This window comes from Melanerpes formicivorus, unplaced genomic scaffold (genome assembly GCF_026170545.1).
Source record: "Melanerpes formicivorus ecotype bairdi unplaced genomic scaffold, bMelFor1.0.p_v2 SCAF_4, whole genome shotgun sequence".
Classification (NCBI taxonomy): Eukaryota; Metazoa; Chordata; class Aves; order Piciformes; family Picidae; genus Melanerpes; species Melanerpes formicivorus.
In genome coordinates, this window is record NW_027142356.1 from 17,131,930 (window position 1) to 17,148,625 (window position 16,696).

The following is a 16,696-nucleotide window of genomic DNA, read 5'->3' on the forward strand; positions in this document are numbered from 1 at the left end:
AAGAGGCTGTGACTATGAAGAAACCCAAATTCTTCATGATAGACATTCAGTGGAATCACCAGAAATTAATAAAAAAGAGGTGAACTAACCTTTCCAAAATTAGCTACTTATACTTAATATCAGTCATAGTAATAGTATAGTCATTATAGTGGAGTAATAACATAGTTACTGAGATGGCTTTTGTTAATCTAACACTATCCACACTTTCCACTGACTCTTTTCCTCACTGAACTGGGTCAGCGGTGAGGGCTAAGAGAGCCAAGGTGTGTATTTCCAAGCTTTATCCATGTGAAAAAATCCATTCCTTCATTTTAGTACTATCTTTCCAATTGTACAGAGTGTATTAGTGTGACCAGTTATCCTATCAATGCCAAGAAAGCTTTATTTTTCTCTTTGGCCACTCCTTAGCATGTAATCAAGGCCAATTGCCTTTTAGCCTTGTAGCTTTTTCTACAAAGATAAAAGTGAAGCCTTACTGATACACACAGGATGGCAGTGTGATCACCGAAATAGCTTGAATCTATTGGTACAGGCATGATTAAGGTTTTCTCCTGTCATTTCCCTTAATGCATGCCAATTTGGCCTTGTCAGTCATTTTATTGTGTCTGACAGGAGCTTTCATCCAAATAACATCTCCAGGAGCAATCTAAAAGCATCATGAGCAGAGCAGGGCTGGAAATACTTTTCCCGTACTAAGAGCTTCTTTTGTTCAGTAAAAGAAAATGAAGCATTCTCCATTACTGAACTGTAAAAATCCATTTTAAATTTTAGAAATAGTCAGAATTTCCACAGTAGAGTAAAAAAAAAAGAGAACAAAAAAAAAGTCAGAGTCAGCATTAGTCAACAACCAACCAACCAAACACACACACAAAAAAACCATGACAGAAACCACAAACAAACAAAAACAATAGGATTTTATGGTCAACAAGGTGATCAGAAGTGTTAACCTTCCTTCTACAATAGCCAGTGTCTGACCATTTTCTCTGCAATGCAACACAATGCATGTGAGGTATTTCTGCCATATGGTTAACTGATCTGTAGTGCATATTGCTGACTCTTACATTGCTAAAGTTGTAACTTGATTGCTATGCCATCAGTATGAACGTTTGAGGCTGTGCCTTTAAGAAAGGGACAGTGCTGGGACACTCTGGCTGAATGTTTTGGAATAATAATGAAAACAATCAGATATTCTAAACTAATTTCATTGGTAGATTGGTAGAATGCAGTTTTAAGTTTTAGAGCAGCTGGAGTTTTTTTCTCAGTTCGCTCCTTTCCTTCTCCCGTCCAGCTTGCCTCCTTCTGGGCTCCTTGACAGAGCAACCTTGAACAGATAAGCAACTAATCCTACTAATAGGCCTACTAGAATACTGCTTTATTAATAACTGCCTTTTTCTCTCTTTCTAACCCTCTTTGGGAAAAAGGGTGGTAGGGGGAGAGAAGGGGGTACAGGGGAGGAACCCTCCTCTGTCCGGGAGAGGGAATTTCGTTCCTGTATTCTTGTTTTTTTTATTTTGCTGTGTATTTCTGTATATATATTGTAAATACTGTATATTTTGTGTACATAACCTGCTCTTCCACATTGCTTGTAAAATATAGCATTCCTTCAGCTTCTCCGGCTGAGTCAGTTGTGTCTTTTTTCCTCTTTGTGGGGGAGAGAAAGTTAGGTCTTCTCTCTCAACCCACCACACATCAGACAAAGGATTTTCAAGTTTGTCCCTTCATTCCCCTTTATCAAAACTTTTCATTTAGAGAACAAATTAAAAATAAAACATCAGAAGAGTAACAGTTGACAATGAGAGGACTTTTTTGGTCAGTTTTCCTGCTTAACATTTCATAGCATGTCTGCAAAAAAATTTGTGTTTTTCATTCACTTTCAAGTGGCTTAAGTTAACTGGAAGAATCTACATTCATCCAAATGTTTTCTTTCTGTGAAGGAGACCATCGAGAATCCAGGATATGAAGCATCATCAAATCCTGGCTTACATTCCTTCCAGAATGGAAATGTCCTTAGCACCTTTCTAAGAAAGGAAGAGAGAAAGGAAGAGAGGAAGGAAGGGAGGAAGGAAGGGAGGGAGGAAGGGAGGGAGGAAGGAAGGGAGGGAGGGAGGGAGGGAGGAAGGAAGGAAGGAAGGAAGGAAGGGAGGAAGGGAGGAAGGGAGGAAGGGAGGAAGGAAGGAAGGAAGGAAGGAAGGAAGGAAGGAAGGAAGGAAGGAAGGAAGGAAGGAAGGAAGGAAGGAAGGAAGGAAGGAAGGAAGGAAGGAAGGAAGGAAGGAAGGAAGGAAGGAAGGAAGGAAGGAAGGAAGGAAGGAAGGAAGAAAAAGAAAAATCCAATAGGATTAGTAAGAGTGCTGAAAAATCTTAGGATTCACTCACATTGGGATCTCGCATTGTCATAAATAATATCTTTCTTCTTTAATGTATAAAAATGAGAAGTTATTGAAAGGTTTAGGTATCCTGCCTGGAGCTGATTGGGTTTTCCTAATGTTTTTGTTATAATCTGCCTTGCACCTTGGGGCATAGGCATTCTATTTTTTGGACATGTTGCTATGCACCATGAAACCAAAGGTGCATTTTGGGGATTAAAAACATCCTGCATTTGAAAGAAAAACATGGATTGGAAAGTGACCCCTACAGATAATAAAACTTGTTGGATGGTAAATATCTTCTCTTTTTCTTTTTAAATTTTCCAGGGTTAATCTTGAGCAAATCTAAATCTGTCCTTCCCAATATATCCTTGGGATTTTGAATGAAATAGAGGGCAATGAACAGGTGGCTGAGACAAAGAATTGGTCATAACTGAATCTATTGTGGAGGACTAGCAAAAAGAAAAGCAGCTGAAGAAAAATTAGTATATCCTTGCAGGCTGTGAAACATTTATTCATAATTGCATACATTTACATAGTTCTCTATTCCCTGTGACATTCATGGGAATAAGTAAGGCTGAAAATGCTGACAGCATGTCCTCCCTTTTGTGCTTGTGGATAAGCAGACATATTAGGCTTACTACAATTGCAAAGCAAATAAAATGCAGAAAAGCACAAGAACAATCCCTCCTATTTTTAACTTAGAAAATATAATATAAAAAGCTTAATTTGGAAAGAAGGCTGAAATTTTGAGTCTTTCACTCAGAGTCATACACAAGGCTCTTGCCACGACAATAACTTAGAATATCTGAATAATTTCACTACGTTTAATTAGTATTACCATAAAAGACACTGCAGTTTCTATGGTTTTGTGTTTTTGAAGATTTTTTTGTAAAGTGATGGAAAATCAAATAACCTAAAGCATATACTGATGCGCTTTCCAAAGCTGACTGCAGATACTTTATTTAACCTTGTCTCCAGTTCCTCAGTAAGATTTGTCAGCTGGGCTTTCTAATAAGAAAACCTGAACAATGCTTTTTTCTGCTACTAGCTGTCATTTATAGATGTAACTGTGCTACTGTCTCCTTCTTGGGCTAACTATTCTTGTCCTAAGCCTGAACCAGATCAAGAGAAATTTGACAGATAAGTATTTCTGATTCTTCTTTACAAAAGTTTGTGGCCAAAGTAAAACAATATTATTATTTATACTTCAATAAAACCAGAATACTTATGGGAGAAAAAAGGACTGGAAAAAAAACAATGTACACATCTGTCTTGCCATTCCCAGTGGTTACCCTAAGCAAAACTATATATTTTTTTTTCCTGTCAGTATTGCACGGTGTGTGTACAGAGTAGATGATTTCAGCACAATGCTACTGCTGGAAAGTAAGATAAGAAAGCATCTGCACTGGTTTGACAATGAGCCAGCTGGGGCCCAAAGGATTACAACTGTACACAAATAGAGAAGCAGACGTGCCAGTAAAGTCCTAGCAGAGTTCATAAACATGGGGTTACTGCATGCAGCCATGATTAAACTGCACTCTGCCTCAAAGCTGTCACATTTGTGAGGAAGCGCACAGCACTGTGCACTACACTTCGCAGATATCGGCACCAATTACCCACTTCTTTGGAGAGTGTCCTCCTTCCTAAATTCACTATAGCTCCTTTTATGCTGTATGGGGACTTTTTTTTTTTTTTTTTTCTGCTTGCTTGTCTCTTGCCACATCTTAAGCACTCACCCAGAGATTTTCCATAAAAATATCTAAGCCACACTAAATGCACTCATACAGTAAAAAGCCTTTTTACAGGTAGCACCCATTATATCACTATAGAGCAACTCCAGATCTTCTCACCTCCTACTGCTCTAGCTTTCTTATAGGGGCAATACATAACCACAGATGACTCCCAGCTTTTTTTGTATCTTGAAAACAGAACTAGCTGCCCATAGATTAAAATAGAATAGATGCCATTCAAGAGCCTTCTCTGAGGGATTCTGGTGTCCAGAAACTTGGCACCTGCCACAGTCCCACATAGCAGTCTTTTTTTGTCCCTCTAACGTACCAGTATTAATGAAGAACTGTTAAGTTCTATTTCTGCCTTTAAAGAAATATCAACAGCCAGTTCTACAGATTAAAAAATTGCTTAAACTGTAGCAGCTTCACTACTAGCATAGTTTAAACTATGCTACGGCTGACAAAGGAGGAAATATCCATATCTATTTGCTCTGTCATCTTGACACTCTTACTGTACTTGTCAGGTAATTTGTTTGACAATATTAAAGAACTTGTAACGAAACAGAGTTACACTAAAGTTTCCAGGCAGGCAAGGAGTTTTAGGACAATGAGAGCTAAAAAAAAACCTTGCTTGATATTGATCAGATTTGCCAAGCTTAAATTCTGTAATGGACATGCAATATAGCACACATTGTGTGTAGCATAAATTCAAGAGATATTAATGGCCATATTAACCTTTTGGAAAAAAATGATAAAACAGATTTATCCCCTTGTAATTGGTGGGATAAAGTAAAAGAACACAACAAAAAGGCCAGAATTCATGTCTTGTTCTTTGTCTAATGACTTACTTGACATTGGATCCAAGCAATAGAGAGGCACAATCAGAGGTGATGATAACAAAGCAATTTTTTTAAATGCTCAAAAATTGTTTGGAAATTAATTTCAGCATCCAAAATACTGTTACCTTTCACTTCAACTAAATCTAAATGTCTAGACATCCAAATAAATCTCTTGAACAGTACTTCACTGAGAAACATTTTTTACCATGTTAGTAATAGCTTTTCATGTTTGGCACTACCTACATGTAATGGGTTAAATTTAACCTGGTTCTGCGGTTAAGTCCCATGCTGCCTTCATGCCAACTTTAAAATGAAAGTGCTGGCTGGAGCAAAGTATCATTGGGCTTGAAGTTCAGATTGTAACATGAAAGGCTTGCTGTCCTGCTTATGGCTTTTGGGTTCTGGGGTTTTGGGTGTTGGTTCTCTTCCAATGGGATGGCAGCTGAATGGGGAAAGATGGGGTGGGATGTAGCTACCTGGCTTGGACTTTTAGCTCTCTGGCTTTCTGTTTGCTACTGCTTTCTGCTGTGGTAAGCAAAAATATTTATGACAATGTTTATTTGTAATGGTGCCTTACCCTTAACTGTCACCCCTTACCACCAAACCTAACTCCTATCCCTAACCCTAATGGTGTCCCAACCTTAACACTAACCCTAACCCTGAACCCCAACCATAATGGTGCCCTAACCCTACCACCAGCCCTACTGCTCACCCTCCCCTACCCCTAACCTATCCATAGCCCTAACCCTAGAAGAATGTATGTCATGCATGCAGGAACTGATACACCTGACAAAACTAGCACAGATCTGTTGAAAGAAAAGAAGTATAATTTCTGTACACATGGGCTCCAGAAGTGTTTTACACTTGGAGGCATACAGTTTACTAACTGTCACAGATGACTGAAAATCTGATATAATTCTTTGAAGAAAAGCACTGTATTGAAAACATCCATAAAATCTCCACAGCAGCTAAATTCCTACCAAGAAGTTTTAACTGATACTGACATATTAAAGTCTTTTAATAGAGTGTATATGACTACCTGAAGCAAATACCTGCTGTCTAATCCCACTAGCATATATTTTTATCAGCACTTAAGTATTTGAAACAGATCAGGGAAATAATTTAGCTACTGCATAAAATATAAGGTAAAGGTTTCTTTCCACACCAACCAAGCACAATTTGCCAGAAATGCAATGCCCTTCTTTTCCTCTGTAACAAGTCCTTTTGTGAAATTGCACATTTCATTTTGCAGATGAAAAAGAAAAGGCAGGAGGATGGGGCTTCTTACATGGCAACAAACAATCAATTTTCTGTCCCAAAAAGAGCACAGAGAAGACAACAAATACTAGAGACATGCTCACATAAATCACTATCAAATATAGTGTATTTTTTAAGTACTTCCTTCAGCAATGATTATATTTGGTAGTTACATCATTAATACTATGCACTCTATGGTTAGTGACTAATAAGAATACTTGTCTCTCTCAAGTAAGATCACTAGAGTGTAAAAAAGTGCTGGAAACTTTCACACTACCTTATCCTCTGGGTGCTGTCCAAATTAATTCTGTTTAAATTACATGCCTAGGCCTATTTCAATTACATACAAAAAAACCTTAATCATCAGTGTGAAAGAGTTCATGATATCAAAGATTTTTCTGCACAACTTGCAGATGGTGAAGCAAGTGAAGAGATCAAGAATACCAGTGAAGTAACAAAGCTTCACCTATCTACAAAATCATTCTTATTGAAAAATATGTAAATCCATTGATTTGATCACCTCTGTTTCTTAAGCAAATGACTCAGATTGTGATCTGCAATACAAGAGTGGGACACTTCATAAGACTAAAAGCTTTAGGGGGGAGGAGGAAGGAGGAGGGGGATGGGGAAGGATGTGAAGAGAAAGCTCAAACAATGTACTTGGGGCCAAAGGAAAAGTGTAATCTGGAGACCAAAAGTTTATCAGAGTGAAAACTCCCTGTACACAAATACCTAAGTTAAAGGAGCTTTTAAAAAATGTAATATCAGATGTATGAAGAATTGCTGAAAATCTGTTTCTGAAAATCCCCAGAGATCAGAAAAGTGATAGAAAAAGCAGTGAGCTGAGAGATCTATGGGACTGTTGGACATCGCTGGTGCATATCCTGGAGCATCTATATCATAGCCAGAGTTTGTTCCCTGGCATCTGCATGGTGAACCTTATCTCCCTGTGGCTGCTTAATTGTCTTCTCTTATCCATAAGCTAGAACAGAAGGCACAGAAGCTAATACTATTACGAACATTATAAGCTTCCATTGTTTTTTCCACTGACTACCCTAAAAAACCTGCCCTTTTTCCTTCTACACTTTGGCAGTTTACAACTTTGCTGCCCAGCTGCCCAGTGTTTGGAGAATCTTAGCTCTCTGTTGTCCCTGCAGCACACAGTGAAGACTGTGAATAGTTTTTATTAACTTTTTTGAGAAATATTTAGAAATACAATGAATAGATAGACTCCATATTGCCATGGAAAAGTTTAGAAGAAGAGCTAGGAGTTGTGAGAAGTAGGAAATTGCTAAGGATTTGGGGAGGTTGGGGAGATGGAAGAATAGGGACTTTGAAGCAAATGGAGAGGAAAGGAGGACAAAGAAGAAAGAGAACTCAACCATCAAGTACTTACGTGGTCAAGTATATTTTTATCAGCCGTTTCTACTAAAATAGTCCAAATATCCCTGAATAGCATGCAAAGACCTCAGTTTTAACAAAGGCCTTAAATAACAATTGAGGGTTTTCTTCACAGGAAGGCAAAATTACAACATAATAGAGAAAGAGCTGACATTTAGTTCTGACATATTTAGCCAGTTTTAAAGTAATTATGTCATGCACTTCTGTTTTTTTTTGAATAATGTTCTTTTTAAATAACTATTTGTTTTGTGAACTAGCCCACTAATTTATTCTTTTTTTATACTAAAAGTCAGATGTTTGTAAATCAGGGTGTTTTTTTTTACCAAGTGTAGCCTTCCCTATCTGCAAAGAGAGATGACAGCCTGATGTTAATGCGGTTAAACACAATTTGTGCTACCCATCTTTGGGTAATAGCCACAGATGAGTACTGTGTTATTTATCTTGCTCACTCTTGCTTTCTGTGATGAGTTTTTAAAATGCTCCTGGAAGTATGGAGCCACTTGGAAGAAGGATCTCGTTGGAAAATAGAATAGATACAAGCACTGAGATAAAATAAACAACCATCTCACCAGCAGATGCAAGCAATACTGTCCATAAGAAAAAGACCATTTAATCATGATAGTCAAATTTTGCTTACAGCCACAGCAGTGAAACCTCATGTACTTCAGTGAACATGCTAGGTTGCCTAAATTCCCTGGCTGCTTAGAAAATAGCATAGTGATTATCCAAAGGCAAAACTGCCACCCGAAGCATGGAAGTTACATTGTTAAAGTACCTGCAGCTAGACTGCAAGATGACTGAAACAAGAGACTAGTGCAGGAAAACAAAAGCTCCTTTTGTAATTAGAGGCTTCATACAGCTTATTTTTCATCTCGAGAGAGGTAAAGTACTACAGGAATTTTTCTCCCAAGGGAAGCACTTGAATGGTCCTGTCATTGTGCTAGGTGAAAGTATGTCTGCCTTTCAAAGTAATCAAGAAAGAATTTTTCTGCCAACTATTGCTCCCTCTGGGTTAATAATGTTCTCACTCTTTTCTTTTTTCTTTTTTTAATCATTTAGCTACAACTAATTGTGGCAAAACATAAATCAATTGCACCAAAATTTTGCAGTAGAAATGCAGAAGACTATCAGGACAGAATTCTCTTTAGATAAAATTATAGAAAGTTTTCAAAATCCAACAAAAAATCCTGACTCCTTTTCAGTAATAGAATGTGAACAGGCAAAGAATTTTTGGTGGTAGTACCTTAAGACTTCTCTCTGCTTGGTCTCATGAGGACTGCACCACTTGTCATGTGCTGTAAGGCATGTAGTGTGTTACACATATTTCCATCCTAGTGAATCATATATGTGTTCTCTGTCAAAGTAACAGGATAACTGGGCAACTAATTCCTTAGAAACTCTGCTAACACCTTACCACACAGCCATAAATACTACAGATTTTAGATACATTGAGATAGCTGTATTAAAATATTTCATTATCTTATGAATTCAGAAATGTTCCTAAGTGTCTCTATAACACCAGCTAATGAGGTGTGCAGCTGTAGCATGTTTGAAATGAAAAAGTATAGAGGAAAGGAACAGGTAAATGAAATGCACACAGGTGTAAAACAAAGACAGTAACACATTGTTTACAGTATGGCATTCAGAATCTCTAAAGGATCTCAGAAGTGCTCTTGCTAAGCCAACATGGCATAAATTAAATGCCCTGAAATCAAATAAAAACATTGCAAATGTTTCAGCAAATTAAAGGCAAGTCACTTAGCACAGATATGTAGTTATATTAGGTAGATAGATTCTACAATTTTCAATTATAGACAAAAATTCTATGCATAATTTTGCCCATGAGGTTTACTACAAAAATACCAGTAATGGAAGCTAAGCAATTAGTCCCCCCATTTCATATATTGCATGTACATCATCAACAGCACGCAGGTATATAGCGATGATGCTTCTGTTCATCTAAGCTTCAATACTTAAATGCTGTTGATTAATATGCGTTCACTGCCATTAAGATATTCCTTTAAAAAGTGTTTTGAATGTCAGTCAAAAATCTATTAGCACTCTACAGTGACTGACTGTAAACAGATGACATTCCAGAACAAGCATAAGTAATAGTACCCAATACCCTAAGCCCACTACAGTGTTCTTAGCAACAGCATTTTTCAATATCAAGCTTGTGTAAGAAAGTTGTGTGTGAATGGAGTACTTCATCACTTTGATCATGAGGATCTGGAAATTAACCACAGGAACAAAGAGATCCACCTCCCAGCTGAATATCTACACATTCAAAAAGGTGAATCCATCTTACATTTCCTTTGTTTTGACACATTTGATTGTTTCTTTCCTGAACAGATTAGATGCAAAATAAATTGGAGGAAGAAAAGCAGAAGACAATTGGACCTGAGTGGATGAAATAGAAAAGCTAATACGTACTTTGCGAACAGGTGCACTCTCTGAGAAGGACAACCCAAGATATAAAATATGACATGAGGAAGCAGGAATGAGTGAGAAAATAAGGCCAGGATCTCCAACTGATGGAAAGGCTATTATAATTTCATCCTGAATAATTAGTTTAAACTTGATTTCTTTTCCTTCCTTGGTGGTGTTTTTACAGATATTTTTAGCTATGTTTTCAATGCTGGGAAATGCAAATAGTCATTTTGTATTGCATCTTTCCTTAGTTCAGACTCCTACAGATAATATTAAGATGATGGTTTTCCTACTCCAGACATACTGAGAGACTAAAAATAGCAGTCCCAGAGCCCAGTGCTACAGCTCTCTGACATAAAGGTCCAGAGTGTCAAAGAATCAAAGACTAAGGTGTTTTTTTCATAGACAGTCTAGAGGATTATATCTCATATCAAAGGGAAAAGGAAAGAAGTGAGGTCAGTTACTGTCACACAAGTATCCTGACATACAGTTAAATGTTTGAACCTTAAAGGTTCAAAAAAAGTTTTGTGGAGAAGTGACTAGCTAAACCCAAACTTTTTCTGCTCTGTGTGTTCATATTTACTGAATGATAAGCTGGAAGTCTTGGTTTATCTTTCATTTGTCAAGGTAAGGAGACACTTAAACTTTCCAGGATTTTTTTTTTCCTACCCTGCTTTGTGACAAACAAAAATGCATTCAAAGAAACAACATTAAATGCAGTCCATTTCTATGAAAGGTCAGTTTGGTGATATATACATGACTGAGTGAATTATTTGTTTGTCTTTTCTGGTCAATATTCAAGAACATAAATAGGACAAAGGTGTAAAGTTAGTCTCAATTGCCCACCATGAAAATGTTTCTGTTTGAAAAAAAAAACCATTATCTGATCAATTTGTATATACTTGAAACAGTTTTGAATTACTATTTTTTGTATTATTAGTCATCCCTCTACACTCTGATATTTGTATAAATGGTGCAACTGGAAGGGGGTTTGGTTGGGGAGGCAGTTATCTTCTGCCTTGTTAAAGAGAAAATTCAAGTTATGAGTATTTTGTTCACCTAGAAACAGGATACTGACCTTGCTTGGGGCAGAAATCTTCCTTCTGGAAATCCATAACCATTTTTATCAGTATTATTCCCTCTAGATTTTGTTATCTCTCAGTGTACTTTATGCGCAAGCACTGGGACATACAAAGCAGGATAATATAAAGGAAAAGTCATTGGTAAATCCTGCCATTCTTTGTTCTTCTTCTTTTTTTTTTCTTTTTTTTTTCAAAGGCCAGACTGCATCAGAAGAAAAAATCTTCACATTTCTAAGTTAAATGTCTGTATTTTCATTTTCTTATTTGAAAACAAATGACCATAACTCTTCTACCTGTAGAGAACATGAGAACATTATGGGCAAATACCTCCATGTATATTGTGGATACGTTTCTCATGGAAACTTCATGACCTTTCCAAGAGGAAAAAAACTAATAAGGGGATTGAATCAATCTTAATAAAACGTCTTCCAGAATACATTTTCCTATAAAGCAGTAAACTGAGTTGCTGCCCATGTTGTGTGTAAATGTATTTCTTGCAGACAACTAGATCAGACAAATAGGATTCCCTCTACACGTAATTGTACTATTTTATATTAGATCACTTACGGTGAAAGACAAATTTTTTATTTTCTTATAGAGGAGCAGCAACTGATTCTACTGAGTCTTCACTTGATGGCTTCTCTAATCCTACTGCTATGTAACTGTTTCTACTCAAGCAGAAAAAGATTGGTAGCATCTCCTTTGGCTTGCGAAACAAGACTCTGCTCAGCTTTTAAAGAAAGTTCAGGTCTCATTAATTCATTTCCTGACAGGACAACAGGTAACTTTGTGCTGGTGTTTTGCCCAGCCCTGATGGGATATTTCATTGCTGAGTTTGCTGACATGGCAGCAGTCAAGAGCTAAATGTTATTAAAAATTTAATTGATTGAAATACATACAGGCTCAGAGTAAGGACCCAACAGATGCTCTTAACCACGGATACCACCATCCTTCTAAGGATGCAGTCAGAAAACTAGAGAAACAAATCACACCAGCTAGATTTCCCTTCATGAAAATACCTTTGCATTCTCAAATGCTAAATCAGTTCGTGTTTAGATATTCTGTATACTTCAGGGGGAAAAAAAAGTACTATAAAACAGCAGCTTTGGAAATCAGCACAATCATAAATAATGATGTCATGAATACATCTGTAATACAAAAATCCCAGTCATTCTTCTATCAATTTGAGAAGCTGTCAGGGGATTCAGATACCTTTTTTTTTTTTTTCTTTTCTTCTTTCCTGGTGGTGTTTATACAGCCGTCATAGTCCATTGTGCAGGTTTCAAGGGATCCAGGATTTGAAGGTTGCTGAAGAGTTCTTCCAGCACAAGCAAGCACAGGTCTGTAGCCAGCTAAGTAATCCCCTGCCAGGAAACAATACCTGTAGCCTCAATGGCCTCAGAAAAATTATCTGTGCTGCTCCATCCTTTGACTGCTCACTACTTGCAGTAAGCCCTCAGAGGAAACACTGACCCATGAAATTCCAAGTTTGAAATTAAAAGGTGAGTTTCTCTCCCTCCACCATCTCTGTCCAAGACTTTTTAAACCTCTTTTAAACATCTGTTCTTACTTTCTTAGATTTATGTTCCCTGATCTTTATTAAGTGTTCCTTCAGAGACACAAGTATTAGGAATTCCAAGATCTATTTTCATTCAGTTTCATAGTGACTGGGAAGAAACTAGCTTAGAGATGGTGTTGAACATGAGCCTTGTCAACGTAACAGCCACATCAAGACAGCAACTCTTGCTTTAGTCTGGAAGGAGTAGGGTAGGAATACATTATCCAGTGTCACTGGTCATACAGCAATCTGAAAGACTGTTGAGCAAAACAGCTTGTACTTCATGTAGCGACAGGATCTAATACCGTAAGTTATTTCAATATTTGTTACTTCTGGAGCTGAAATACAGGTGACCAACTTTCTCAATAAATTCCCTACCCACTGATAGGCACTCAGTGCTACTTTTCTTCATGACTAATCATGGGTATTTCAGCATTTTTACAGATAAGGAATGTTTCATTGAACTTGAAATAGCATCTAAAAATTGGGTTTGCCAGAAATATACAAACAATTTTTTTCTGTGTGTATGTATCTACAAATCTAATCGAATCGAATAGAATAGACCAGATTGGAAGAGACCTTCAAGATTATCGCATCCAACCTGTCATCCAACACCACCCAACCAACTAAACCATGCAACCAAGCACCCTGTCAAGTCTCCTCCTGAACACCTCCAGCAATGGTGACTCCACCACCTCCCCGGGCAGTCCATTCCAATGGGCAATCACTCTTTCTGTGCAAAACTTCCTCCTGACCTCCAGCCTGAACCTCCCCTGGCGCAGCCTGAGACTGTGTCCTCTTGTTCTGGTGCTGGCTGCCTGGGAGAAGAGACCAACTTCTGCCTGTCTACAACCCCCCTTCAGGTAGTCGTAGACAGCAATAAGGTCACCCTGAGTCTCCTCTTCTCCAGGCTAAGCAGCCCCAGCTCCCTCAGTCTCTCCTCATAGGGCTTGTGTTCCAAGCTTGTGCCCCTGTACTCTGCTTTGGTTAGGCCACACCTTGAGTACTGTGTCCAGTTCTGGGCCCCTCAGTTTAACAAGGACATCAAAACACTTGAACGTGTCCAGAGAAGGGCTACAAGGCTGGTGAGAGGCCCTGAACACAAGCCCTATGAGGAGAGGCTGAGGGAGCTGGGATTGTTTAGCCTGGAGAAGAGGAGGCTCAGGGGTGACCCCATTGTCCTCTACAACTACCTGAAAGGAGGTTGTAGCCAGGAAGGGGTTGGTCTCTTCTCCCAGGCAACCAGCACCAGAACAAGGGGACACAGTCTCAAGCTGCACCAGGGGAGGTTTAGACTCGAGGTGAGGAGGAAGTTCTTCACCAAGCGAGTCATTCGTCATTGGAACGGGCTGCCCAGGGAGGTGGTTGAGTCATCGACCCTGGAGGCGTTCAAGGGGAGATTGGACGTGGCACTTGGTGCCATGGTCTAGTCATGGGGTCTGTGTTGATAGGTTGGACTCGATGATCCTCGAGGTCTTTTCCAACCTTAGTGATACTGTGATACTGTGATACCAATTTTGTTGCCCTTCTCTGAACACGCTCCAGCAAGTCAACATCCTTCCTAAACTGAGGGGCCCAGAGCTGGACACAGTACTCAAGGTGTGGCCTAACCAGTGCAGCGTACAGGGGCAGAATCAGCTCCCTGCTCCTGCTGGCCACACTGTTCCTGATGCAGGCCAGGATGCCATTGGCCCCCCTGGCTGCCTGGGCACACTGCAGGCTCATGTTCAGCCTACCATCAACCAGCACCCCCAGGTCCCTCTCTGCCTGGCTGCTCTCCAGCCACTCTGACCCCAGCCTGTAGCACTGTATAGGTTGTTGTGGCTGATGTGCAGAACCTGGCACTTGGATATGTACATTGTCTCACATTACTAGCTGAGCAAGAAAGCTAGGGCAAGCTTTACATAGTGGAAGATAAAATATCTCGTTTCCTGTAGATTTTGGGCTGAAGAATTACTGGTGCTAAGACATATGCTGAAGTTTACAACTATATGCCATGCTGATTTCAATAGACTTTCTATGCCTTTTGCAGAAGACTGTCCAATGCAGGTGAGTAGCAAGAGGCATGTCATATCTCTGATATATAGCTGAACTATCAATATTAGAAATAGGCTCACAATGCTGGATGTTAGTTGGAAACTAACATCCTTGCTCAGCTTAAAAACAGACGTTATCAGAGAACTGCTGACATTGCACATTAAAGGGAATAAAAGCATAATGTCACTACCAAAAAAATCCTTCATACTATTCTGTGTATGTTTTATGCCCCGTGTATGTGTATTCCCTGGGGGAACCCAGGGCATAACACACTCCATATGAAAGGAAGCAAGTTCAATGGAAGCCAAAATAATTTTAAAACATTTCACTAAATTTATTAATGAGTTCTAGATCTGAACAAGAATGATGTGTGAGTCAGAATTCCATCTTTTGATGCAATACACCCAAAACATCTTAAGAAGTGGCTTCCTTGCTTGATCACAGTGGAAAATTCTTTGGGGCTTTTTTCATTACTTCTGACTTTTTTTTCTTATTCCACTAAAAAAGCTTAATTCCATCTTGGGCCATTCGATTTTTTTCTTAGTATCTTTAAACCTCACTTGTAATTGAATCAACAGAAGTACTATCTAATCATATTGTTCTGCTATTTATGAAGCTTTATAAATCTCTCTGCAACTAAATTAGTGTCTCATCAAACTGCTGAGCCTGAATTTTGCTGGCAGAGACAGATGTAGGGCACTTTCCTTTAGCACAGAACAACAGATCCTGTTTTAAAAATAATTTCTCCCCTTCCTCCCCAGTCTAGTGTATTCAGGAATGTGGGTCAACCACAACTAAGATGGAGCTATCTAAGCTTTATCTTTCACAATGTGTCACCAATTTTTCTAAGATATTCAGCAGTACTGGTTTAAAAACTGTAGCATTTTAACTCCTATCAGCAAAAGTATATTTAATCCTTTTGTTTATCATGTAAAGGAAAACAAAGAAAAACCAACCAAACAAAAAACCCTACATCCTTTTAATTACTTTAGACAAAAAGCAGCTTCAAGGAAGGAACTTTTGGTGATGTTACAATAACAGCAAATTAAAATCTTTTTTAATCTAGAGTGGTGCATACATAAATCTGCAATTTGAGTTTACAAAGATAAGTTTGCAGTTTCAGCTGAGAAACTAAATCTAATTTTGGTACCCCCCAAAAATTATCATTAGTCTGACACATTGAAAGCATTTCACAAAATGGTGTTAATTCATTTCTCTCCTCACAACTTGCCAATGTCTACTTGCCTGTCATGCATTTGGTTATCAACATCCAAATTCATGTTTGTTGACTTTAAAGACTGCTAACATAAGATTATTTTGGTTTATGTTTCAAAAAGCTTTACATCAGCTTTTGAACTGTATTTTCTTTAGCATATAACATTAAGATTTTTTTTTAAGTGCTGCAAAGGGAGGCAAAGGATGAAGATGCCATTTATTTGGAGAAAGTACATTATATAATTTAACAATTATGAAATAATTAACTTCTAAAAATGTAACAATTCTGAAAGTTCTGTAAGACCTATATGACTGGCCTTTTCCAATAAGATGTTTATCAGAACAAAAGTACAGAAAATAAAATCTATTTTTACATACCAGGTTTGCATCATAAATAAATTACAGTGGTGAACAGTAGAGACAGGTTAATTTACTGCACTAAAGGATCTGACAGTCAAAACACACTTTAGACCATGGTCCACATTTTCAAAGGCAGCGCCTACAGATAGCCACTGTAATAGAGCTTCTGATCACCTACCCAAAGTTACCTGAGAAATCAAGAGCTCTGGACATCAAGCCACTCTTCTTTAAGAAGATAGAAGTATATTATGTGAGTAAAACTAAAGAAAGTTGAGTTTTAAAAATTCTTATAACTCGTTTTGACATTAAGGCATACATCTATTGTTAATCAGCTCGTTAAATTTGCTATTTACATATAGGCAATAAATATTGGCTGTCCATACATCTCCAAGCTAAATTCTGAGACATTCACTTTTATGTG